The sequence below is a fragment of the Myodes glareolus genome, chromosome 26, assembly GCF_982192425.1.
Source record: "Myodes glareolus chromosome 26, mMyoGla1.1, whole genome shotgun sequence".
Classification (NCBI taxonomy): Eukaryota; Metazoa; Chordata; class Mammalia; order Rodentia; family Cricetidae; genus Myodes; species Myodes glareolus.
Window position 1 is genome coordinate 10,039,535 of NC_142051.1, and position 26,329 is coordinate 10,065,863.

The window sequence follows — 26,329 nt, forward strand, 5'->3', positions numbered from 1 at the left end:
TGAATTTTAAAGGGAAGAGCTGTTTGATTAGTTGAAGAAATCTGGGCATTCATGTCTTCCGTCATTTCCTTATTATAGTTTGAATATGAAGTGTATCCCATAGGACTCATGAAGGGGATACTTAGCCTCCAGTTGGAGCTGCAAGAAAGGTGGTGAAAATTTTAGGAGTAGGTATATGATGAGTAATAAAAACCCAGAGACAGATCAAGCTAAGGATCAAAAAAGCAAAGCAGCCAAGGCACTAGAGAAGGCTTACCACTACCAAGGCTGGGCAGCTGCAGTCTGAGACCTGAGCTTGAATCTCCTCCCATCTTTTATTCCCCTCTAGTGCTGGGATTAAAGGCATGCGACACCCTAGTATTGGGATTAAAGGTGTAGGCCATCACCACCTGGATCTGTTTCTGCATTAATCTTGTGTAGCTCAGGGTGATCTTGAAATCACAGGGATCAATCTGCCTCTGTCTCCCAAATCCTGGGATTAAAGGTGTGTGCCACCATTGCCTGACCTCTAGTGGTTTAGTTTGGACCTCTGATCTTCAGGAAAGCTTTATTTATTAAAACATAAATAAAATATTACTATATTCCCCTTTTTTCTAAAATTAAAATGTTATAACTAATATAAAAACTATACACAATAAGCATAATGATTGTATATAATATGTTTAGGCAGTATGTACATCAACAATGTCTAGTCCATTTGCATTTCACAAATTCAGAGAAAATATTCCATTATCTATCCTATCTTGGTGAGTGCAAAACTTTGTACATAATTTACTTTATATCATAACTTGCATTGCCATACAAAACATTAGGACAGCATACTATAAACACTTAAAGCAAGGGCACTTTCTTGCCCAGTGGCTTACTTTTGTCCCAAAGAAAACAAGATTCATGTGGAGTTCCCTTGATATCCATCACCTTCTCTGAAGAAGATTGGTGCTATGTTAAAGTTAAAATCCTCCTTTCTATTGAGACAGAAAAGGGGAGATAATGTGAGAAGTCCTTCTGTATATGTTTTGCCTTTATTGGTTAATGAATAAAGAAATTGTTTTGGGCCTGGCAGGGCAGAATAGAGGTAGGCAGGGAAAACCAAACTAAATGCCAGAAGAAAGACGGTAGAGTCAAGAGAAGTCATGTAGCCCCACCAGAGACAGACACCGGATGGAACTTTGCTGGAAAGTTACAACAATATGGTAATACACAGATTAATAGAAATGGCTTAAATTAAGATGTAAGAGCTAGCTAATAAGAAACTAGAGCTAATCAGCCAAGCAGTAATTTAATTAATACATTTTCTGTGTGGTTATTTGGGGGTTGAGCAGCTGGGAACAAACAAGCGGCCTCCAACTACAGATTGGTGCTCCAATGTGTGCTAGCTAAATCCACATAAAATCTGAAAGGGATTGGAAAGGAATTCTAGACACTAAAAAACAAAGTTTAGCCACATGCTGGTGGCATGCTGAAGCTCCTTTAAGAGAGGTCTTTCTGATTCAGTGGTAGCAAAAAAACAACAACAAGAACAACATGTTTAAAAACATTAACTCCCTGGGCGGGCCATGCTGCCAGCACAAAGTCTGGCACTTTCAGGAGGCCGACCACTTGACTACAGCTTATGGGCAGTGTACCACAAGTTACTTGGTGGCAGCATGGGCCAATTGGTTATCAGAGTTGAGGTGGTAAGCATGGCTCTCACCAGTCAGTCTCAAAGGCAGTGAACTGTTTGGAGCCAAAATACAAAGCAGCCTCAACCCTAGTTGTGCTGCAGCTTAGCATTTTAAGAAATGCTCCTGGACAGAAAATAATCACAGATACACAGTAAAGACAGATTCAGACAAAAAAAAAACAAAACAAAACAAAACAAAACAAAACTCTAAATGGGTCACAGTGTTGGATAAATATACCTAGGCTTGGGAAAAAGATGAAAAAGAGTATAGAGAGTTATAACAAGGAGTCAATCATTTAAAAAAAAATAAAACAAAATCTTTAAAGAGACTGAGTGCAGACAGTCATAGATTAAAGAAATAAAGAAAAATAAGCCATATAAAGATGGAAAATACACAGAGAGTCTGATTACATATATTATTATGTTTTCTTTTAATTTTTTGACTGTGAAGGAACTAAATAGAGACATTTCATTGTCTGGGGTGTTAAGCTAAATCAATATATATATTTTAATAATATCTTGATTTCAAAAGTTGGGTCTAGGATTTGTTGCTTTGGAAAAGAGGTTCTGCTTTTGTTTCCACAGGAGATGAGAACCTATGGATTTATTCCAGCCTAATGTGGTTTTATGGACCAAGACCCACCCCTGAAAGGTTGCCATAAGAACCCCCGAAAGTTGCTTTGTCCAACAAAAGGCAAGAAGCAGTTTGGAGAGTACTATGCCCAAATTCATTAATATTGTTTAACATTTAAAGGGGGATATGCTAGAGAGATTTGGATTGGTATGGATGTCACTCTATTGATACAAATTTAAGGTCAATTTTGTTTTACGTATATAGGTATATATAAATATATATATATAAATAGTATATATAATATTTTCTATATTATATATAAATATATATTTCTGCTCTTGGTTAAGGTATTATGTTTGTGCAGCTCATTTAAAAATGTAAATGTAAAAATGTAATACATATTTAAGAAATGCAGGTTAATAGATAATCATCTATAATAGTCAAGCTTGTAGTCATGTTAGTTAGGTTTTCTAGATATATAGAGATATATTCCAGTTAGATAGGGATTCTTTAAACCTTTCAGAGACCTTCAGAATATGGCACTTAAAATGTTTTAAGAATGTAAGACTTATGACAATGAGACACATTTGTTCCTGGCAGCACCAATCAACTTCAAGATGATGATGGGCACTGAAGAGACTCTTTATGGCATTGGTTAGCCACTTGGGTGGGAAAATGCTCTTGCCTGGACTGCTTGATGCTATGCTGTATGAACTGGACATGTAGAACTCACAGAGAAATGACTGCTGAACTTGTCTAAAAGTGAAACGTCCTTTTGGGATCCTGCTTCATGAAAGAGTCTGCCAGAAAGTTTGCAGGACACAGAAGTGACTGACAAAATGTCAATATTGGTGGAACTGTCTTTGAAATTTCTTGCTTCATGGAAATGTCTGCCAAATACTATGGGCCTGTAGGCTAAAGGTGGATGCTTCTATGTTATAGAAGAACTTTGAGTGACTGTCCAGTCAGAGAGATTTCTCTGTCAGTTCTAGAGTTTTGGAAGTTTCTTATAATGTACTTCCTGTTTACTTAGGCAATATTATATCCTTCTGGGACCTCTGATGAAGTTGAAGACTAGATAGTTATAATTATAGTTTTCCTTAGTTATGATAAAAATAGATATAAATATTGTAACTGTAATGTCATATGTAATTTTACTATGTTAAATTTAAAACTTTTTTTTATTTAAACAGAAAAGGGGAGGTGATGTAAAAAGTTCTTTTGTATATGTGTTGCTTTTATTGGTTAGTGAATAAATGTTTTGGCCAGTGGCTTAGCAGAATAGAGTTAGATGGGGAAAACTAAACTGAATACTGGGATAAAGAAGGCAGAGCCATGAGAAGCCAGGTAGCCCTGCCAGAGACAGATGCGGGATAGAACTTTGTTGGTAAGTCACAACCATGTGACAATACACAGATTAATAGAAATGGGTTAAATTAAGATGTAAGAGCTCGTCAATAAGTAGCTAGAGTTAATAGGCCAAGCAGTGATTTAATTAATATAGTATCCATGTGATCATTTCAGGGCTGAGCAGCCAGGAGCATACAAGTAGCCTTTAACAACAGCCAGGGGCAGACATGTCTCATTGACATAAAAAAAGAAAAAAGAACTGATGTTATTATAACAACTTAAATGCCACATTCTATATATCTCTGAAGTGTTTGAAGATGACCTGTCTATTTAAAATATATCTTTGTTTGACTTTGAAAACATACCTAATGTGATTACAAGTTTGATCGTAATAGGTGACTAATTACTAACTTTCATTACCTTATTATCCTAAAAAGGTGGTAATAATAATTTTCAAGGATAATAGATTTGCATTGCATTGTTAAATGAGATGTATAGGTACAATATTTTGAACAAGTATAGAAATGCATGTCTAGTATTTTAACAAAATTAATCTCAAATTTGTATTAATATACAAAATTTGTATACAAAATACAAATGTTCAATCCAATGTAAAATATTTAAAACTAATAGTTGCTTTCTTAAAGTAGATTCAATAATTTATCTTTTTATCTATATCCTCCCTTTTACTTTTCAAAGTAGATTCTACCCTTTTATCCTATCATATGTGTATCTCCTCTTTTTTCATTTCAAATAAGAACTCTGAATCTAATCACCTTTGTTCAGCTTTCTTCCAGACCATAACCAATAACAACTTGCAACCCACCTAAACAATAACAAATATCCATAACCCATTGAATGAGCAAAAATCACCCACCCCACCTCTTGGGAATGTGGGCATTGTGTTCTTAAATTTACTTCCTGCTATCTGGGAGTGATGGCATCTTTAGGAGATCCTGAAAAGAAAAAGTCAGGTTATTTGTCAAATCCAGAGAGAGGTAGCTTTATCATTTGCTGTCTAGTTTCTGCGTAAAGGGAAAATGATGGGCTTGTTTCAGTTCTGGCTAGAGTAGTCTGTGAGACTGGATCATCTCAGGCAGCCACTTTGAAACTGCTCTGAACAGTTTGCAGTCCAAAAGCCGATCTTTAGGTGATGCTTCTCAGCTTAGTGGTATTATCAGATTCCTGGAGGAATTATTGTTGTGGAGCACCATCCTCCTTTTTAAATCCTTAGCTGGATTGGGACTACAAAAAGCCCATTTTCATTGTATGTCTATAGAGAATAGCAGAAACAAGCATTTGGGAAGCTTTATGAAATTTTATCCTGTTGGAAATATGATATACCAATATGCAATTTGCTCCTTTTCTTGGGATACTTTTGCTAGATAATTTGTCCTTTTACTTCAGATGTCTCATTTCTCCAGCGATCTTTGGATTCCTTAGCTAGATACCTTTATTCTCCTGAAAAGATGAAAATAAAACCCTTCCACAACCCTAATTTTAGAGAAATTCTCTTTTGGCAAGTTATATCTGATCAAATAAAAACACTTGTTAGTTTTATAGATTATATTAAATGACCATGCTGTTTGATGAACTGCCATCTCTTCTAATAAAGAAGTGTCTCTTGTTCAAATAGAATCTTTATAAATTTTGATGGTATTCATAGCTTTTCTTTTTCTGTGGAAACAAAAGCAAAACCCTTTCTCCAATGTAATACATGTCTTGGTTTCCGTTCTGAGGACAGTATATCTTTAAAGTGTATCAGCTAATTTAATTTCATAGCTTTTTCTATTTTCATTATTTCTCTACGGGTTTTCTTCCTTTTTATTAGCATTTAGAAAATTCAAAGTTAATAAAGCATTATGCCATCTATTTCTGGGGGGTCTTTATCATCCCTTTCTGCTTAAATCCTTTTGAGTTTGATTTGATCTTTTTATTGCCTGCCCTGCAGGATTGTTTGATATACCTGTAATATGCTTTATAGTATAAGAAGCAAAAAACAATTTTGTTTTCTTAGACATATGCTAGAGCATTGTCTGTCTTTATTTGCACAGGTATACCATGGACGACCATAACTTCTAACAAATTTGTGATTACAGAATCAGTCTTTTCTGAACTCAAAGAGTTGCTAATTGAAAATTTGAATGTAGTGTACATATTTTAGTTTTCCAAATTCTACATAATAGAATGCATCCATCTGTCAGATTTTTATCACTTGGAGTACCCTTTTGGTTACTTCATGCAGGTAGTAGCATTTGGTTGTATAAAGAACAAGAAAGACTTTTCCCTACAATTTCCTTGACTTGTTGCCACATGATGGAAAAGTCTTATTTTTAAACTTTGCTACTGGCATGATTTTTTCAATGAAATTCTGAGACTTTCAGCACATTTTTAATCAATAACTTATTGATTTCTACATTACCTTGTGCTAGAGGAACTGGCAAACCCATATGGGATTAGATGTGGTTATATATGTGGGATTATTCCTTTTTCTGTTTATATCTTGTAACTGAATAAATAATAAAATCAATTCTGTATTATATGGTATACTTTCAGCAGTTTCAATATGCAAAACAACTCTCTATGCATATTGCAAATCAGTAACTATGTTGAGAAATTCTTTAAAATTCCTTTGTAACATAAGAATAGCATATAATTTTGACTTTCAGACAGAATCATAAGGACTTTGATCCATTTTATTTCTGTAATTTCTCTTCAGTCAAAATCAATTCTCTTTCAGCTTCAACTGATAATTCCCTGGGACTATTTAAGTCCTTTCTACTATCTAAGGTTTTATTTAAATTAATCAGATCATCAAAACCTATCACAATATTGCACCATAGATGGGAAATGTCTTCTACCAATCTTCAAAAATCATTAAGAGTCTACAATCAACATCTCCTAATTTGCACCTTTTGTGATCTAATTTTTGTAAATTTATTTAACATTCCCAGTGAGAGAATCTTCCATTAAGATCTCTTAGCAGACTGAGAATTATTATAAATAGGCACTGTGAAAGCAAATTTTTCTCTGTCCTTTTCTTGTTAAGGTATAGTGAAAAAACAATCTTTTCAATCATTAACTGTAAGAGGCCATCCTTTAGGCAGTAGAGAAGGCAAAGGAATGTCAGACTTCAGAGAACCCATTGGCTGAATTACCTTATTAACAGCTCCTAGATCGGTTACTATTCTCCATTTTTAAGATTTCTTTTTAACAACAAATACAGAAGAATTTCAAGGGCTGGTTGATTCTTCACTATGCTAAGAATCTAGTTGCTCCTATACCAGCTGTTCTAAATGCTGTAGTTTCTCTAAAGACCATTGTTTAAACCATATAGTTTTTTCTGTCAACCATTTAAAGGTAGCACTGTTGGTGCCTTTGAAATATCAGCAGCTGTTGTGCCCCGTTCTTATACAGCCTGAATGGTCAGTGACTGTTCTTTATAATCTGTTGTGACATTTTTTTCCCAGAAACATATATTAATTTATGGTTTGGGAGAATGTTAATCTGAGTATTCCATTGCTATAACAAATCACATTCCCACAGATTCATTGCTATATTAGCCACAATTTTCATATTCCTTTTGTCCTTCTGGTTCTATACATTTGACCCATCTCAAGTTCTGCTTTATCTGAGATAAAGTTATGATCCCTAAAAACTGAACATTTATGTCCTGAAGAGGTCAGTTGGGATGCCAAGATTCTGAAGAAATTATTGTTGCACCTGCACCTCTGTCTACCAGATCTTCAATGACATTATGTACTTGTATTTTTAGTTTTGGTCTTTGTTCATTTATAGAAATTGGACAAAGTATCTGCTTTATGGTTTCTCCTGAATTCTTCATTCTCTTTTCTATAGCTGTTCTTTTATCCAGAGCAGTATTGTTTCTTACAATAGGCATTAGGTCCTTTAGTTGCTCTGAGAAGGAGTTTCCTCTACAAATGGCAGGAAACATAAGGGCCTATGAGAGGTCCCTCATGGAGTTTTCCAATGGCAAAAAAAATTACCTTAAGTATTCCTCGTTGACCTACATTCATTAGTCCAGTGCCTGGCTTTGCCACATCTTCTGCATAATCCAGAAGGGAGGGATATTCTGAATGAATTACTCTTAGGATGACATTGTTTCCAGGAATACTATGTCTACAATCCCTTTTAAGGTGATCTTGTTTGCAACAATTGTAACATTTGACATTTCCATTTTTCCTCAAACTTCTGGAAATCACCTCTTCCATCCATGAATCATCATGGTCGTGAGATTCTATATTAATTGTACCTCAGATACATTCCTCCAAAAGTTCTGACCTTACCTTTAAAGGCCTAATTGTCCTTTTGCATAGAGAATTGGCATTTTCAAATGCCAGGGATTCAATTATTACTTGTCTAGCTTCTGAATTTGATATTATTCTGTTTATTGCTGATGTCAATCTTTGTAAGAAATTTGTGAAAGTTTCTTTTGGATTCTGTATCACTTTAGTAAATGATTTGGTCTTCTTTCCTACTTCTTCAATTCTGTCCCAAGCATTCAAAGCTGCTGCATGGCATAAAGCCAGGATGTGACCATCTAATAGGAACTGGTTTTCTATAGCAGTGTAATCTGTTTCTCTGAGAAGTTGATCTTGGGAAATTTCCACACCTCTAGCTTTACTTCATTGTTCAATAATCTTAGCATCTTCTCTGAACCACATACTCCATTGTAATTGTGGACCAAAAGCTAACAAGCCTTTAACCAATTCTCTCCCGTTTTTAGGGATAATTCTATTTCAAATTGACCACAAGTTTAACATTTGTTAACAAAAGGTGAATATATGACATGTGAGACTACTACTTCCTTGAATCCCCTTAAATCTGACATTGGCACAGGAGTCCATTCAGTTTTTATGCTATCATTTGGCAAATTCTGTATGGTTACTGGATATATTAAGATTGGTTGTTTGAAAACCTTAGGGTTCCTCTGTAACCTTATAATGCCATGCTAAAACTGACTTTTCATTAAATTCCTCTCTGTATTTGAGTATCTCTGTGATCTGCTTTATTAAGTTTAGCACTCAGATTAACCAACTTGTTTAGTGATAAAACAAAACTTATCATGCTGATAATGTTTGCAACTGATATTACAGAAATCCCATCTAAATTATCTTCCTCTCATTTAATCATCCCACTTTCAAACTGCCTAGCACATCATCATCCAGAGACCCAAATCCCTCCATTAAAATGGTTTTTCCCATTTTTAATATGCAAAAAATGCTCTCTTTTAAATAATTCCTCCCTTTAAGAATTCCCAATTGTCTTACCAAATCTGCCGATGATGCCAATGAAGATGTGAGGTTTATTGCTGTTGTATAGAACAGTAAAATAGATTTCAAGGTGGCTACCAAGTTTGGTAGCAGCCCGAGAAGGGGTCTCATGGAGAGCCTACTGTAAGTGAAAAGAGAAAAACCCAGCCTCCTGAATGGTGAATCCAGCAGCTTGTAGCTCTGGCCTAGTCTACTGGATGTAAAGCCACAGGCAAATGGCTTTTTCATGAATTCATACACACCCAAACGTTGGGTGCCAGATATAGCATCAATAATAAAAATCTCTGGGCTGAATCGAGCATATAGGAGTTTGAAGTGGCCAAGTTAGGGACAAAAACAGTGACAGAAAAAGGCACAATTGGTGCCAAAAGCATGACAGCTACGCCAAAAGCGTGATAGTTACGCCAAAAGTGTAGCAGCTAGAAAAAGATGCGGAATTCATAAAACAGTAACATCACAAAGCCGACAAAAATTATTCCCAGCCAAGATGGCACTGAAGGGGAGCAAGGGGGGAAGAGACCTGACCTGTTTACATAAAAGATAATTGGAGTTAAAGATGGGTAAGAATAAAGTGCCTGATGTCCTGGGAATCTCCATTAGAAGCTACGGGGGCTGCAGCTCACGCAAACACAACTGCTGATGTGATTGGCTAGCTTCCCATCCACTTCTTCTGGGATTTGTGAGATTTTGCTTTATAAGTTGCCTGCTGTAAGAAAATAAACAAGCTCCTCCTTGATTCAACTCCCTGCTGAGTCTTATTGTCTCCGAAATCTGAGGGCTGAGTCACAAGCAGAGCCCTTCCCCTCCTCAGACATGGTCAGTCCCAGGCAGCTGGCTCAATTCTTCAGTGGGGTCTGCAGAGGGACCCTGCAAAAAGTCAGAGACAGATATTGAGTTCAATCAAGCTGTAGATCAGAAAAGCAAAACAGCCAAACCACTAGGGAAGTCGTACCTCTATCAAGGTTGAGCAACTGCAGACTGAGACCTGAGTCTGCATCTCCTCCCTTATATTCCCTCTAGTGCCTGGATGTATTCCTGTATTGATCTTGTGTAGCCCAGGGTGGCCTAGAACTCACAGAGATCCATCTGCCTCTGTCTCCCAAATCCTGGGATTTAAGGTGTGCACTATCACTGCCTGGCCTCTAGTGGATTAGTTTTGCCCTCTAATTACCAGGAAAACATTATTTATTAAAATATAAATAAAATAGCACTATAAAGTGGAGTCTCATTGGAGGGAATAGCTCACTGAGAGAATGCCTTTGAAACTTCTATCTGCCCAAAGTCATTTCTTTCTGTCTGGTTCCCGTTGCTAAGAAGTGAGGAACTTCTTGTTGCTATGATGTCTGGTCCAGACTCTCTCCAAGCCCATAACCAACAACCAAAAGCTATGGACTGAAAACTCTGCAACTCTGAACCAAAATAAGTTCTTTCTCCTCAAAGCTGTAGACATCAAGTGTGAAGCCACAGTGTCACTGAGGTATCTCACACATCCAACTAGACCATACAAGCTCCCGTCCTTTCACAGGAGAAACAAAACTCTCTCAGTATAGTTAGTCATTGTACGCCCATTTCGGTTCTTTGCAGCTGAACTCATTTTTTGTCAGATAAGGAATCTAACAGCATGGGGTTGTGGGTGGAGTTTTGGGGCAAAACTTGCTCAGGATTCAACGGGGTCCTGCTTTCAATCTTAAAAAAAAAATTAAAAATAAGCAAAAACTAAAGAGGACAGATAGGCTATTTATAGTCATACCTCAGCTTTGAAAATGACCTTTGGCAAGACACTTAGCTGTTGTGTAAGCTTCAGTTTCTCCACCTATAAACTAAAGGCAATAAAGACAAGCAGAGTTAATAATGTCTCATGATGTTGTATGCACTGATGAGATGATGTATGCCAAAACCCAAGCCACGTTATCTGGTAATAATAAATATTTGATAAAGGTTAGCTATTATTGCTACTGCTAGTAAATATTTGCTTTTTGAAAGAATGAATGAATATGCATGTTTTTTTCTCTTCGGACCCTAATGAAATGATCATGTTTTGGAAATAAACCAAACAAATGTGTTACTTCAGAGGAACCAAAATCAATAGATGTTTAAGTCAGTGTGTTACTTTTTTCTCCTCTGATACTTTAAGAAAACAAACTCTTTAGAGCAGTTTAGATGTTCCTAAAATAAATATTGCAAAGATAGCAGAGAGAGTTCTCATAGATCTCTAATCACATAGCTAGTTTCCTCTATTATTAGCTTTTTAATCTTGTGTAAGGGTTTCATTGTGAGAGACTGAAGAGATGCTCAGTAGCTAAGAGTTCTGATTGCTTGTCCAGAGTGTCAGGGTTTCATTCCCAGAACCCACATGATAGCTCACAACCATCTGTAACTCCTGCTGTGGGATAACCCTTCTGTATACTATGAATATATGTTGCTCTCATTAGTTGATAATAAAAGCTGAATTAGCCTATAACAAGACAGGATACAGCTAGGTGGAAAAGAGATATAGAGAGGAGAAGGGTGGAGTTGGGGAGACGCCAGTGAGCTGCTGGAGAAGCAACTTGCTAGAGCCCAGGTAAAGCCACAAGTGTCATGGTAAAATGTAGATTAATAGAAATGGGTTAATATAAGTTATAAGAGCAAGTGAGTAATAAGCCTGAGCTATAGGCCAAATAGTTTCTAATTAATATTAAGCTTCTGAGTGATTATTTAGAAGCAGCTGCAGGATGGGGAGGAACAGAGTAACTTCTGTTTACAAGCTCCAGTCCAGGAGATCCAATGCCTTCTTCTGACCTCTATGGCCATCAAGTACGCAGGTGGTACACAGCCATACATGCAGGCATACACATAAAATAAAATAAAAATTTATAAAAGTTTCATTATATATAGTCATTGTGCATGGAACTGTCTTTTCATATAGACATTTTTAGACAAATATGCATTTACATATTGGAATATTTTGATACTTTTTTTCTGTCCCCTCCATACCCCAGTCCCTTCTCTTTCCCTAGACAGTTATGTTTCTGTCTTCAGGTCATTTGTACACATATAATGTTTATGATCCTGTATAGGATCAAGGATCTACAATTAAGAAACATATAGCACATTTTGTTTTCTAACATGGGTTAATTTAATAAGACTATTTATTACTGTGTCACATTTCTAATAACTAATGAACCAATATTAACACACTTTTAGTCACGAAAGTAGCTACTTTACTCATGCATGTATATATTTATGTATTATGCATTTTAAATTTTACCTAATGTCCTTTTTGCTCTTATGATAAGAAACCAGTCATGATTTCTCTTTAGGATCCTTTTATCAAGGGTAATTTCTCCTTGTTTTGTTTTTTTTTTATGATAGTTCTAAGGAGTATTTTGTAGAACATCCCTCAGTTTGGATTTGTCTTGTTTTATTTATTATTTCATAGGGACAATGGAAACACTTTCAGAGGAGACCATCATTGCCATAAAACAGCACACCAAGAATGCACGTTTCTAACATGCTTGGGCACTGTTGGTGTGAAGTTGGAGCACACCAAGATGCATGTTTCTAATGTGCTTGAACACTGTTGGTGTGAAGTTGAAGTACACCAATAATGCATGCTTCTAGTGGACTTGGGCACTGTTGGTGTGAAGTTGGAGCGCTGGGTTGAGGAAACACTTCCCAGGACTCTTCATGGTCCAACTAGTCTTCACCCCTTTCCATTCTGTGCTTTACAGAAGGAACTCACTTCATATGGTCTACATTTAATGAGTGGGAAGTGCTATTTCACCTGTGTGAGTTGCCTGCAGAGGTGGGTGGGCATCTTGTGCTTACTTATGACTTTGATTGTTATAATCACAGAAGTTCCAGATTTCTTGCACCGAGACTACAAGAAAAACACACAGAAAGAATAAGGAAAAGTATGTGTTTAAGTGTGTGCATCACGGTTAGCTGGGAGATTTCCGTTGGGTTTTGGTGCTGTCAAATAGACACAAGTGAGGGATATACACACTCCATTCATAGCAAAGTATGTGTTTAAGTGTGTTCATCATGGTTAGCTGGGAGATTTCCATTTAGTTTTGGTGCTGTCAGATAGATACAAGTGAGGGATGCACACTCCATTTATAGCAAAGCATCTCCTGTGTCACTTGTTCCTCACGTTGAACACGAGGTTGCTTGAGTGCTGTCCCAGAATGCTGGCCACAGTAGGGGAAACTCCTTGTTTAACTTCTGCCGTGGGGAACTCTGTAAAAATAGAGCAGGCTAAAGGTTTCTCTCTTCTAAGGGCAGCATTCTTCTGGAGTAAGGGAAATGTTTAAATATTTATTGACCTTGTTCGCTTACAGATTCAACTTTAGGTTCAGCCTCATCATGAGTCATAAAAAACCTGTAACTTTCTGGGCAAAGGTTCAGTTCGCAAAGCATCTTAGTAAGCTCTGTGTCCAGATGCTGAAGAAAAGAATAGGTTATTATTTGCAATAGGGTACTAGTTGGAAGACCCAGAGGGAACATTTGACAGGATTGATGTCTTTTCCAAGGATCCCCTAGCCAGCTGGACTTGCAGCTGATACATCGGTGGGCTCTGGACACATGCATTTCAAGAGTAAAAGGCTCCTCCCCAGGCCCTGCTCCACCTAGAAGTGTCATGGGTAGAAGTGGGCCTAAAGAGCGCTTTACTGCTTATGTCTAGGTTAGAGTCATTCCAGCAAGTATGAAATAGAGAGGAACTCTTTGAAGACAAGGTTTCAATACTTTATCCCTTTCTACCTGATTCCACTTCAGTTTGACCCTTTTCTACCTGATGACAGACACTAAGATTTACTCTTATTGTAGAAGTCCCAACGGACCGTACAAATACAAACTAGGAAGTGTGATCATGTCCCACACTCTGACCTCCATACACAGCACATTCTGACACACTCAAAGAGACATTTTGAGGTGTTTTTACCCCTAGCAGTGAATTGGAGACTTATGTATTTAGAAGAAGGGGACTTCAGTTGAGACACTTCTCCACCAGACTGGCCTGTGAACCAGCCAGTGGTTCATCTCCTTGATTGGTGATTTTGATGTGGAAGAGCCCAGCTCACTGTGGTCAGTGCCACCCCTGGGATGGTAGTTCTGGGTGATATAAGAACGCAGGCTGAGCAAGGCACCAGGAGCAAGCCAGTAAGCAGCCCTCCCCCAAAGTTTCTGTGTGAGCTCCTGCCTCGAGGTCCCTGCCTTGAGTTCTTGCTCTGACTCCCCTGGATGTGGAAGTGGGGCCTAAGAGTTGTAAACTGAACTAAATCCTGCCCTCCAGCTGCTTTTGCCACGGTGTTTATCAGAGCAGTAGGAAGCCTACCGAAAGCAAGACTTTAAGACTAATTTCATTGAAAATGACATCTGAAAGAACGTACTAACTCGCTGAACAAGGCTGATCAGGTTCAACCTGGCCCTTCTTATCATCACCACAACAAAGACACAGAATCATCATGTGACCCACTTTCTTCATTCAGAGTTTTCACACGCATTGTTTTCATATGACCCGATTTTAGGATTTGCCTTTGATTTCCAAATACTGAGCTACTACTGACTTTCACACAGAGGACTGGAGATGTGATTTGAGTAGTAGAATGCTGTCATAGCACTTGTTTAGATACCCAGAAATCAGAAAAGAACCCCAAAGTAAGACATTCACACACACACTACCCAAAGATAAGTGCACATGCATGCACACACTCAAGAGACAATTTAGGAATTGCTGTAATTCTATTCATACAAAAAGAGCTTTAACTAGTTTCAGAACATGTAAACTTCCAGAAATATGACTGATGATGAATCCACAGAAAGCCTGAATTGGACTAGATGCCCTGAGAAGCCCTGACAATCTTCTGCAACATATTTCCAAGCCTTGCCCAAGAACTCTTGTGTGCAGACCACAAGGGATCCAGGGATGTGAGGCAGGCCTTGTAAGAAAGAAGATACAGACCAAGTCGGAGGGAGATGCTTGGTCATTTAACTGGTTTTAGCTAAGGGTCTTTTCAGTTCCTGCTTGGCAAGTTACTGAAACATGAAGACATGGCCTACCGTATTTGTTTTTTATAAATGATTTCTTGGTCTTTGTACTACTATATGAGATCAATGGACATATGCAGACACATTTGACCGTTTCCATCAAGGTTCTAGTGCTTGAACAAAATCTGTTGCTACTTAAGTGTATAACGTATTAGACAACTCTGGTGGTCCTTATAGAGAATGTTGCCACCTCCACAGTCACAGAGATAAATGGAGCTAACTGTTTAATTTATAAAGAATGGCAACAACCTTAAATATTAAATTTGAATTTTTAACAGACTATATAGAACGGCACGTTTGTAGACTCAACATCTCTGCTAACGTCTGTGACGTGGACAGAAGACCAGGGGTGAGGGCGTGGTGATGGGGGAGAGTGTGGACTTCCTCTGCACTAACTACAGCAATGACTGAAGACCCCAGCAAAGCTGACAGGAGGGGGCATTGCTGCTCTATAGACTACACTATGGCTTTTGCTCCATTCAGATGTACGAGGCTACCAACGTCACTAATGGGAAAGCGTCTGTGCCTTAACTCAGGCTGCAACAAAAATATAAAACTCTATATGCAGCAGAATAATTCTAGCAAAAAGCAGGGTGGCTCCAAAGCTATTGTTGGTGGCTTTTCTTGAAAGATTTAACATGTCAGCCAGACTTTTGGCACCTTAAATTTGATTTGGCGGTAGGTAAACTTCACCTTTTCCATGGGATCATTACCAGGACATCTGCCCCGAGAATTCTCTTCCACAATACAAAAGCAAAGTTTCTGCCCTGGGAAGCTTACAACCACATGATGAATTCATTTTACTCTTCTTGGCCGGTATCCACAGCGGGGAGAGTCGCAGACAAGACGAACAAGAATAAAATATCCCAAGACAAGCAGTTTCAATGATGTGGTTCCAACAGCGAGCCTGCCAGGGATCTCATGGCAAGTTCTATCACTGCGCTACTCCCTGCACACAGGAAGAAGTTTGGAAAGCCAATCTATGCACACACACTGCTGGCGCTGACACTCCCTACTCTCTCTGACCCCCCAATTCAGCAGTTTAATCAAATGTATCAGAACAGACAGCTGTGGTTCCATTTTCCTTCTGGCAATGATGAGCCTCAGAGTCTGTAAGCTCCTCCCATCAACTCCCAGACACCCCCTGCATTGACAGACAGGCCTCCCTGGCAGCTGGTTCTCACAATTTGAAGTTGATGAGACCAGCAGCCTTTGAGGGCTAATAGCCCCTCTTAACACTTCGAGAGGTCCACAACCTGAAATGGCTCCTCGTCTTTCATTCCAGTGCTTCCCACAGCTCTTCATTGAACCGTCCAGGAAATGTAAACAGGACACTGCCTCACACTCCTGAGAGCCTTTAACACTCGCTTGTTTGCCCGACACTCACTGAGTAGCTTAATTAATTATCTGTGGGTGGCAGATTGCATGAAGTCACCCTAGTCCATTAAGTATGCATTTCCTGCATCCAAGGATATTATGAAAACATGGCTGTGTTTTCTCCTGGAGCTGGAGAGTGTTCTGAGTGCCTGTCCTGGTCTCTTCGTATTTATGTTTGACTGATCACATTTCAAATGCAAAAGTAAATATAAAATATGGTGCCTGAAGAAGTTAAATCCAAACCATGCATCATTTGGACAAATTTCTGACAAATGAGGAGTTTTCGCTCACGCCCCTCCCCCGCCCCAAGGCCATAGAAGAATCCCTGTTCAGCCCTCCGTCTTTCCCATCACCTTGGCTGCCTGCAAAGGAGAATTTTTTTGCGCTTTATGAAATCTTCAGACGAGGTTTCCTTGGGCCCCACCTGTGGCTGAAAACATTTAACTTGGGATTTCAGTTCCTTTAAGCGTCACTGCGATGCCTACCTAGTAGCTATTTCCAATTGCATCCCAAAGGGTAACAAACTATTGGCACTGCGTTCCTCAATAGGTTCTTCACTGTTAGATTCCTTCGAAGGAAACTTGTGGAGTCCTTCCAGTGCAAAATCACCAAGAAAGCGAGAAAATGCCCTTCATGTCTGCTAATAATTCTCTGTGTTCTGCAGATAGGCTTTATTTCAGACCACAGGAGTGGGGTGGGATTAAGCTAGAACACCACTCTTATTTTGGAGAGGGGAGAGCTCCTTGTTAAGCCATTCTAGAGCGAATTACAAAAAGAAAAAGGAAAAAAGAAGAAAGAAAGGAACAAAGAAAGGAAGAAACTAAGGAAGAAAAAATGAAAATCTTTGTTTTATTAATTTCTAATTGTACATGTATTTCTGGCTTTTTAGGAAGGCTATGGCTGTATGAGATCTGGAATCAGAACCTGATGTGACCTACATAAAAGAAGCGCTCGGATTCCCTAATTAAACCAAGCTGCCGCTGCGGGCTCTGCAAATAGCTGCCAAAAATTCATCCACTCAATCTTCCGTCTACCCTCCAGGAATGCGGGGGGGGGGGGGGGGCTGACCGAGGTGCGGAGGCCGGGGAATGTCCTAGCTCACGTATTTGCTCAACTGTGAGGGTCCTGCGTGCCAGCACATTCGCCTGGGGTTGGAAAGAATCACGTGGGGGAGGGGGCCGGGAGGCCAGGGGACCAGCGGGGGTTGAAGAGAAAAACAGACGAAATGTTTTAACAGCTGCTTATTTTTCTTCACCTATTTTGCCCAGGGATCTGATTTCCTTCTGGGTGGGGAGTGCTCTCCTTGGGTCCCGGCTCACTCAGCGGGGCTGTTTACTCTGGGAGTCCGAGTCTTCTTTCCCTCTTTGTGTAAGCCCTTCTTTACTTTTGAGGAGATGCAGAGGGATTCGTGGAAAAGAAAATGCAGTACATATGAATTTTAAGTAGAAACTGATAAGAAATGAAGTAAAAATAAAATGGCATACCCTCCCCGGTTAAATTTTGGACCAAAAAAAGAAAAGTGAATGTTTTTCAGGGAAGATGTTGTTCCATCGTTCCCAGGAACGTCCTTTTCTGTTTCAGCTCTCGCTGAATGATGCAGGAGGTTTGTTAACTGAGAAGGATTAGAAAGAAGATGAGGCTGCTAAAATCGGAGCAATAAAACAAATGACAGTCCGCTGCTAAGAGCCAAGCATCCAGGGCTTCCAATATCAGATAAAGGTCAAAGTCCATTGGAAAGAAGCAGTCATTCATTTTCTTTCCTGAAGTGCACTTGGGGTTTGCAGTAGACAATTTTCCCCACACAGTACACTTCCCGAGGCAGACCCTCCCTCGGTTTCACTCACAGACACTACGTCTAACACACAGGCATGCCCCAGGAGGAATTCGAATGGTCAAAAGGAAACCTTAACTGTTGCTGGTACTCAATTATTCAAGCAGACTTTGGGAGACCCAGCTTACCCCGAAGTGGGGTTCTCCTCAGACTTTGTGTTTACAATACGCATTTGCTTCTCACTAAGGTCACGCCCAGGGCAAGCGGCAGTATTGGTCAGGGTTTTGGCCCACCCCCCTCTTTTCTTCTCCATCCATTCTTCAACCCTCTTAGCTGGAGGCTCAAAGCCTCTGTCTTCACAGAGCACTGCCACCCAATCACTTTGGCAAAGAAGCCGTAAATCATAGGCCCTTCTCGCTCCCAGTTCCAGGTCGCTGCTGTAATGAGCTGACGCTTTCTCAAGCTTTGTATTGCACACCTTTTTGCTAACCACAATTTTAAAATAATAATTGTGAGACTTTCATCATTGTCTTAATATTTTTGTCTATTCGTTTCTAATGATTGAACCAGAGTCTCATGCGTGTTGGACAAGCAATCGTGTGTGTGTGTGTGTGTGTGTGTGTGTGTGTGTGTGTGTGTGTGTTATTAGTCTATGGGTATTCATGCACATACCGACATGACATACATGTGTATGTAGGTGTCTTCAGAGACCAGAAGAGGGCACTAGATCCCCTGGAGCTGGAGGCAGCTGTACCTGCCCAACATAGGTTATGGGACCCAAACTCAAATTCTCCTTCTGACAGAATAGCAAGTACTCTTAACTACTGAGTCATTTCTCCAGCCCCCAGTCTTTGTGTTCTCCAGCTCTGGGTGACTGTACGTTTGCTGTTTGTGCATGCATTTCTGGGATCCATTGGAAGCCTTCCAACGTGTGAATGTTATTAATAATATCGCTCTCCCGGGAGGTTACTTAAGCTTGGCAGACGTGGCTAATTTTCCTAGTAGTGTAATCAATAAATAGCATCATCACACCTGTCTTTGTTTTGTAACTTCGGAACAAGTTCAAAATCTCGTTAAACAATACATTGGCTAATGGTTTGTAGAACCTCAAGGAGATGCCTAGTTGACACGCGGGAAGCTGTGGGGGAGATCTGTAGTTACAGACCAAGGAAAGCGAGATCCAAGCCTGTCATTCGGGGCTCACAAATGAGGGGGGGAGCGTGGGTAGATCTGGACCTTGCAGGGATAACTGTATCAGGAAGGACAGAAGGTCACTTGAAACTAGGAAAACCTAGGAGGAAGTCGTTGGAGATGAATTTTGGCTGGGATGCTCCAGAGAATTAAAAAAAGTTAATTAGAAACCAAAGAAAAAGACATTCATGATGAAGAGAACCATATGAATACATAGGTTAATAAAATCAAGCCACAGAAACAAGAGAACAGAAGCCATATGCATGGTGAGAGGAGAATGTGTGAGGGCAGATGATGTCACACCAAGAAATGGAATTGTAAGTAAAGGTCTAGAACTGGAAGGCCAAAGAAGCTGACTGAGGCTCACTGAGCTCTCTCCGAGAGGCAGGACACTTTACTACAAGGGTGTGCAGAGTGTGTATATGGATATGTATCTGAACACTAAGGTTACTTTTAACCCCTGTTTTACAGGTGAGAAAGTAAGCCTAAAGAACAATAGTGCTCAACATTCATGTCGTTAAAGGCCACAGAGTAAAGACCCAAACGTAACGACATGCCTCCAGATTCAATGAGGCGAACCCTTTGCATTTGACCCCTACAGTTGGGACCGAGGTGATACTTTATTTGTGATCTAACAAATGAAGCTTACCTGAAGATCTCAGAAGAAGTCAGTCGTTAGAGAGACCCTTTATCTCTACCGAATCCTCAGACCAAAGTGAGTAAGATCCTGTCTCCACGAATCCTCAGACTAAATGTGCTGAACTCCGGTCTCCTCCTGCGGGATTTTCCTCTCTCCACCCAGCCATAGCCCGTCCTGTCTCTGCCTTCCTCGTGCTGGAATCAAAGGTGTATGCCACCACTGCCCGGCCTCTATGACTAACCAGTAGCTTAGGTCTGCACTCTGATCTTCAGGCAAGCTTTATTTGTTGTAGCACAAACAAAATATCATCACATTGGACTTCATTATAAACTCAAGGATTTGAGAATAAGGCGAAGGATCGAGAATTATGGGGATGCCTTGTATGGGATACAATGGTAGCTGCAGAGACTACGGAGAGAAAAATGGTAACCATCATGGTTGGAATTTGGAACGCATCCCTGCAGGTTCTTATGTTGAGTACTTGGTTCTAAGCCACTGGTACTGTTGTATGAGGTGACCAACACCTTAAGAGGCAGGAGGCTTAGCTGCAGAAAACATGTTCTAGGGAGTATGCTTTGCACCTGCCCCCTTTGCTTTCTCTCTGCTTTCTGCCTGACATGGTGAGAGCTGTGTTTCGTCTACCATGTTATAGTCACGATAGCCTCCCTTTCCCAAAGCAGTGAAAGCAACAGATAATCAAGTGACGCTCTCAGCCTATGAGCCAGAAAGCCTTTCCGCTTTGCATCCTTGTCTTGGGTATTTTGTCACGGCAACAAGACACACCAGTCATGTGGAGAAGACCAAGCAGGTCACTTAGGAAAGAGAACAGGAAAGAATGATTTCAGAAGTGGCCTCTGGGGCTGAGCAGTGAAGAATAGCGAAGCCCATTGAGTGTACTGGACCCAAGCCGTACAAAAATGATTTCAAAATCCAGAGCCCGTGAGGCACTGGTGTCATTGATCAAAATCAGAGCATGAATACCCTCTAAGAATATGGAAAATAGCCGCAAACTATTTTTGTAAAATTTTCAAGCCCGCAATAATTGTTGGGTAAATGACTTTGTTTAAAAAGACTGCATTATTTCTTCATTTATAAGTTGTGTGAGCATTTACTGTATGCAAGAGGTAATTCAGAGCGAACTCTGCTTCAAAGTTTTATGAGTTCTCTGGGTTTGTTGTTTGTTTGTTTTTTGTTTATCTCTAATTTACTTGTTTACTAATTCCACAACTAGTAAAAGGGGTTTTTTAAATATAAATCTGTGGCAACAGAGTAGTTACTTAAATGTCCCATGTGGAATATAGCTTCTTATCCATTCTGAATATAGGGAAGGTAAAATGTATTTTGATTTCTGAAGAGAATTCCACAATAGGATAACATGAATGTTGGTTTTTGGAATTTAAAAAAAAGAAACTAATGCAATGATGGTATCAGAATTAAGAAGAATAAAATAAATCTTAATATTGAAAAAGGACTATTGAGGGGACTGGTGAGATAGTTCAGTGGTTAAGAGCACTAACTGCTCCTTCAGAGGACCGGGGTTCAATTCCCAGCACCCACATGGCAGCTCACAGCTGTCTGTAACTCCTGTTCCAGAGAATCTGACATCGTTATACCAATGCACATGAAATAAAGTTAAATAATTTTTTTTTTAAAAAAAGGGTCTATTGACACTGAGAGCGCTCTATCCACTGGGAGAAACCTATCATGGTTGTCGTGGTGATTGCGAAACCATGGCTCCCACACAGGTTGGATATACAGTGAGGATATTCCTGGTACAAGCTCTGTCAAACAGAAAGCAGATGGTAGAGAGACTTCTGGGGAGCTTCTGCCATCTCTGTCACTGTACAGTGTTTACACAGAGAAAGGATCACCTGTTCCAAGCTTAACAATGAGATGACCGTGACAATAACTCTGATTTATTAGACCCCAGTTTTATGCCAGGCATTGTATAGAGGCATCGCGTGTGTTCTCACTTAACCTCTGACGTGGTTCTGTGATGAAGACACACAGCTTCCATTTGCAAGGTGAGTGTAGGAGCTCAGGAAGCTTGAAGAGCCCACCCAGTGTCACTTGGCACAGAGAGTTATATGAGTAGAGATGGGACACAGGCTAATCAGACTCTAGACTAGTCAGCCTGCCATCTTAGTCTACCCTAACCAAGCTCTAGTCCCAGCGAGCCTTTACAGAGGACAGGTGTGCAAGCCTTCCTCTTAGAGATTCGGCTTTGACTAGTTTACGACTAGTCCAAATTGTGAGCGTCTTTGAGCCGCTCTCCTATACAAGAAGCAGCAGTGCTGACAAGCCCAGCGCAGTGTGATGCTACCACTGACGATTAGGGTCACCGAAGACATGACTTAAAAGGAAAAGAGAGCCTACTTAGGTCCATCCAGAGTCATGCACTATTTTCTAGATTATTGTTCTCAACAATAATTGAACAAACAAGCAAGCAAAGACCTATTTTGGGTTAAACAAACGAGAATAACATAGATTGCATTAAGGCTAACTCTTGGCCTCCAGGAGAGGATCAAAGTGTTAGGCATTGATTCTTCATGGGTGATCTTTATTCATTATTTCTAAACACAGAGTTCTAGTCAGTGTTTCTTCTGAAGAGGAAGAGTCTGAATGGCATTTGGTGACCCCGTGTCGTTGGTTGAATCTTAACCCATAAAATGTGTTGTAATATATTTGAATCATCTTTCAGATTTACACCATAAAGCATTTAAGAGAATGTGCAAGGAACTGCTGAGGTGGCTCAGCAGTGAAGCTCACTGGCTGTTCTCCCAGGTCAATTCCCAGCATCTACATGGCAGCTTACACCCTCTATAACGCTAGTCTTGTGGGAGCTGATACTCTCTTCTGACCTCTGTAGGCAACAGGCATAAGACATACGTGCAGGCAAACACAGTCAGACATATAAACATACATTTTTAAAGAAGAATGTGGAAAAAAAAACAAAGATTGAAGGGAAACAACCAAGAGTACAACATTACCAATCCATACCCAACAGTTGAAAGGAACATGAAGGAAGGCCAGAACCCCAGACTCCAGGAAGCTGAACCCACTCCTGCAGCCACCGTCCTAATGAGCATTGCTACTCTTCCAGAGGAACAGCCTGTTGGAAAAATAAATCTGAGCATTAGTACAGTTTGAGCATCCTGGACCTGAAGATACCCCAAACATCTTGAATCCCAGTATGAAGCCACAAGTGAAAACTTGCATGTGCCTTCAATAGACAGGCTGAAACCTGCCCTGTACTAAAATCAGAGCCTGCGTTTAGCTTTGGGTTGTGCATATAAGACATGTACACACTATGAATTAATTTCATGTTTGGACCTGAGTCCCTTCCCTAAGACAGCTAACTCTATACAAGAACATTTCAAAATTTAAGAATTGCTAAATCAGAAGCAATTCTGGTCCCAGGCATTTCAAATAAGGTGCACTTGGTCTTTATTTGCCTTTGAAAGCTCACTCTTTCTCAGTGTTGTAGACATCTGTAGCTTCCATTATGTTTCCACTTGTGTTCAGTAGAGTGCTTGGCACAGGGGAAGGATTTGGGAGCACTTGCTTTCTTTATGGAAGATTTAATATGTGGATGACTGCAAAAGTATAATTGCACATAGTTCCAAGTATATATCTATAGGGTTGGAAAGACGACTTGCAATTAAGAGGCATTATAGCTCTTACGGAGGACACAAGTTCAATTTCCACAGCCAATGTCAGGTGACTCAAACCACCTCTAACTGGAGCTCAGGAGATCCTAAACTCTCTCCTGGCCTCCACTTGTACAAGCATACTCCCATAAGTAAAATAAAATCTCTAAGTATATCAATATGTATGGATACAAGGAGAATACACATATGTTTACATATCCTCATCGGGAAATTGAGAAGTTCTCTTCCCCGCGTTTCCTTTGTTCTGTTGCCCAGACTCAAATGATAAATATACCCAGTTCAAGCCTGAATGTTTTCAAAGCACAAACTGCACCCAGGCAGATGAAGATGCTGGAAGACAGAGCCCTGAATGAATTCTCCACGCTGCCCTCTGGTTCTTTACACCACACAGGTGTCTCCCTGTCTATTGGGGGTTGTAGACGGTAAACACTAAAGTGCTGGCCTCTTCTCCAGCATTCTAACCATCTAACCAGAAGGCAAAGAAAGTGGCATGCTCCAAACTCCCACCAGAGTGAGTTTATCTCATGACAGCCTGAGTTCTGGGACCACCCCAATCCTCTTCCTCACTTGTGCCTACATATCTTAATCACATGAATTTTTCAGGAGGAGACTATCAGTAAGAGATTAAAAGTGTGATTTAGAGGCAGAACTCAGTAACTGAACCTGTGTTTTCTAGTTGATCTGCTCTCTGGCCTTGAGAAACTGATCTGGGTTCTCAAAAGGTCCTTTCCTTCTCTGGTAAGCAGAAGTTAGAAGGTAGCATGCTTCTGTCGGCTGTTATCATGATTCAAGCAAGGTATGATTATGAAACCCTGAGCGTAATCCCCATCCATTCAGTGACAGCTATTCATTGAGAACTTAGCTGAGCCGGGGTGACTGCTGGTGCTTCCGAGGCAGTTGTGATCTAGGAAAGGGAGACTGCAGGAAGCAGTGCAATCGTGGAAAGTAGGGAATGGTGACTAGAGAGAAAATGCGCCACTCATCCAATCTACAGACACTTCCAAGGAAACATGAGGAATTCAAACCGTGGCGTATGCTGTCTCAGTCTGGAGACTTAATTACTCAGTCCAAAGATCTAATTTTCCCTTTCAAAACTCCATGTGTGAGAGACGTTTGAGGAGCAGATGCGTAAGCTTAACTTTTAAAGAAATAATTGAGAAAAAAAATCAAAGCATTGGAAATTGACATCATAAAAAGGAACCTTGTGTGCTTGCCAGTTTTCCCCAAAATTCGTATTATTTTGAGGTGTGGCAATACAAACCTTCCCTTAAAGATAATGATGCTGTTCCATTTCTACCTGTGGTTGAACAGATGTGAGTAGTTAATAACAAGTATGTCCTGCTAAATGGAGTTCCTGCTCACTTATACAAAGACACCCCGCCCAACACTACCTACACACACACACACACACACACACACACACACACAGAGGGCCTTTAAAGATTTATTTAAATTTAATAATTTTCATCAGTAAAATTATTAGCCTCAAGAAATGGATGAAGATTGCACGAGACCCTTCCTTCTTTTACATGATATAGAGAATCCATTTTTGTAAGCTAATAATAGACAATACATTTTTCACTAAAAAAAAAAAAAGGTGTAAAATCAAATGTCACTCTTTCCACATAAGCATGGCTGTGTAAGGCAGTGGACCCCCTACAGAGCTGTGTAGATGCAGTGGATGATTCCCTACGGAGCCAGGAGTCTTTAGAAAGTGACCCCCGAAAGCATGGTTCAAGATGTTACAGAGACATAGGCCAGTCACGTACAAATAAGCTGAGAAGTTTTCGGAAAGGCTCAGCAGGAAATACCAAATGTACTACTGCATTTCGGCCGCTACCTCTGAAGGCTGCAGCACGCACCGCCCTGCCTCCGCCGCCGCCTCCGCCGCCGCCTCCGCCGCCGCCTCCGCCGCCGCCGCCGCCACTGCTGGCACCGGCTCTTACTTTCTGGCTGGCAGATGCCTGAGCAGGATGTTAGCAGCCAAACAGGTTTGAGCTGCGAAACTGTGAGTTCATGTGATACACAGCACTTACACGAAATGAGGTGCATAGCAGTAAGCAGAGAGGATTTACCACTTCGGGGGAGAGGAATGCGTGTCAGGCTTATTTCTGCCACTGTCAACTCCCTTCACATTTGCGCTTTGTCTGCTTGTCCGGGTACCCTATGTATCCGCGCACTCAGGCTCCCATCCCCACGTTAGCTCACCATCTCATCTCAACTCGGTCCTCCCTCTTTTGTTGAGTAGACAATATATCTGTATTGTTTTACCATTACCACTAATTAGGTCTGAGAGGAGCAGCCTAGCCACGTGATTTAAAAAGTGCAGTTAGAACCTGATGACGCTCGTTGCTTCCTAGGTGTGAGGCTTTGAATAACTGCTCTAATAGTTTAAATGCTCTCCATCTCAATTTCCCTGCTGTAAACTGGGAGTAATGGTATCTTCTGTGTCACAACTCTGCCGATAGAATCATGAGATGATGCAAAAAGCATTTAGCAGACATCTGGCACAGCGGGGCTTTAGGGGAGCTCGATCTTTTCACAGAGCACTCAACTGATGGGTGATTTTAGAGGGATCGTTCCATGAGGTTTGGAGAATGTGAGTCTATGTGGACTCATTCAGATTTTTGATGGCCTCTTGGAATTTTGACCTTGAATCTTTGCACAGGAGTCAGGGTTGGGAGCTCTGCTTGTGTCCTATGGATCCCACAATAAGCCTGTCTTTCATTTCTCTGATTGGTTTCCGTAATAGGTCTGTCCCCATTTCG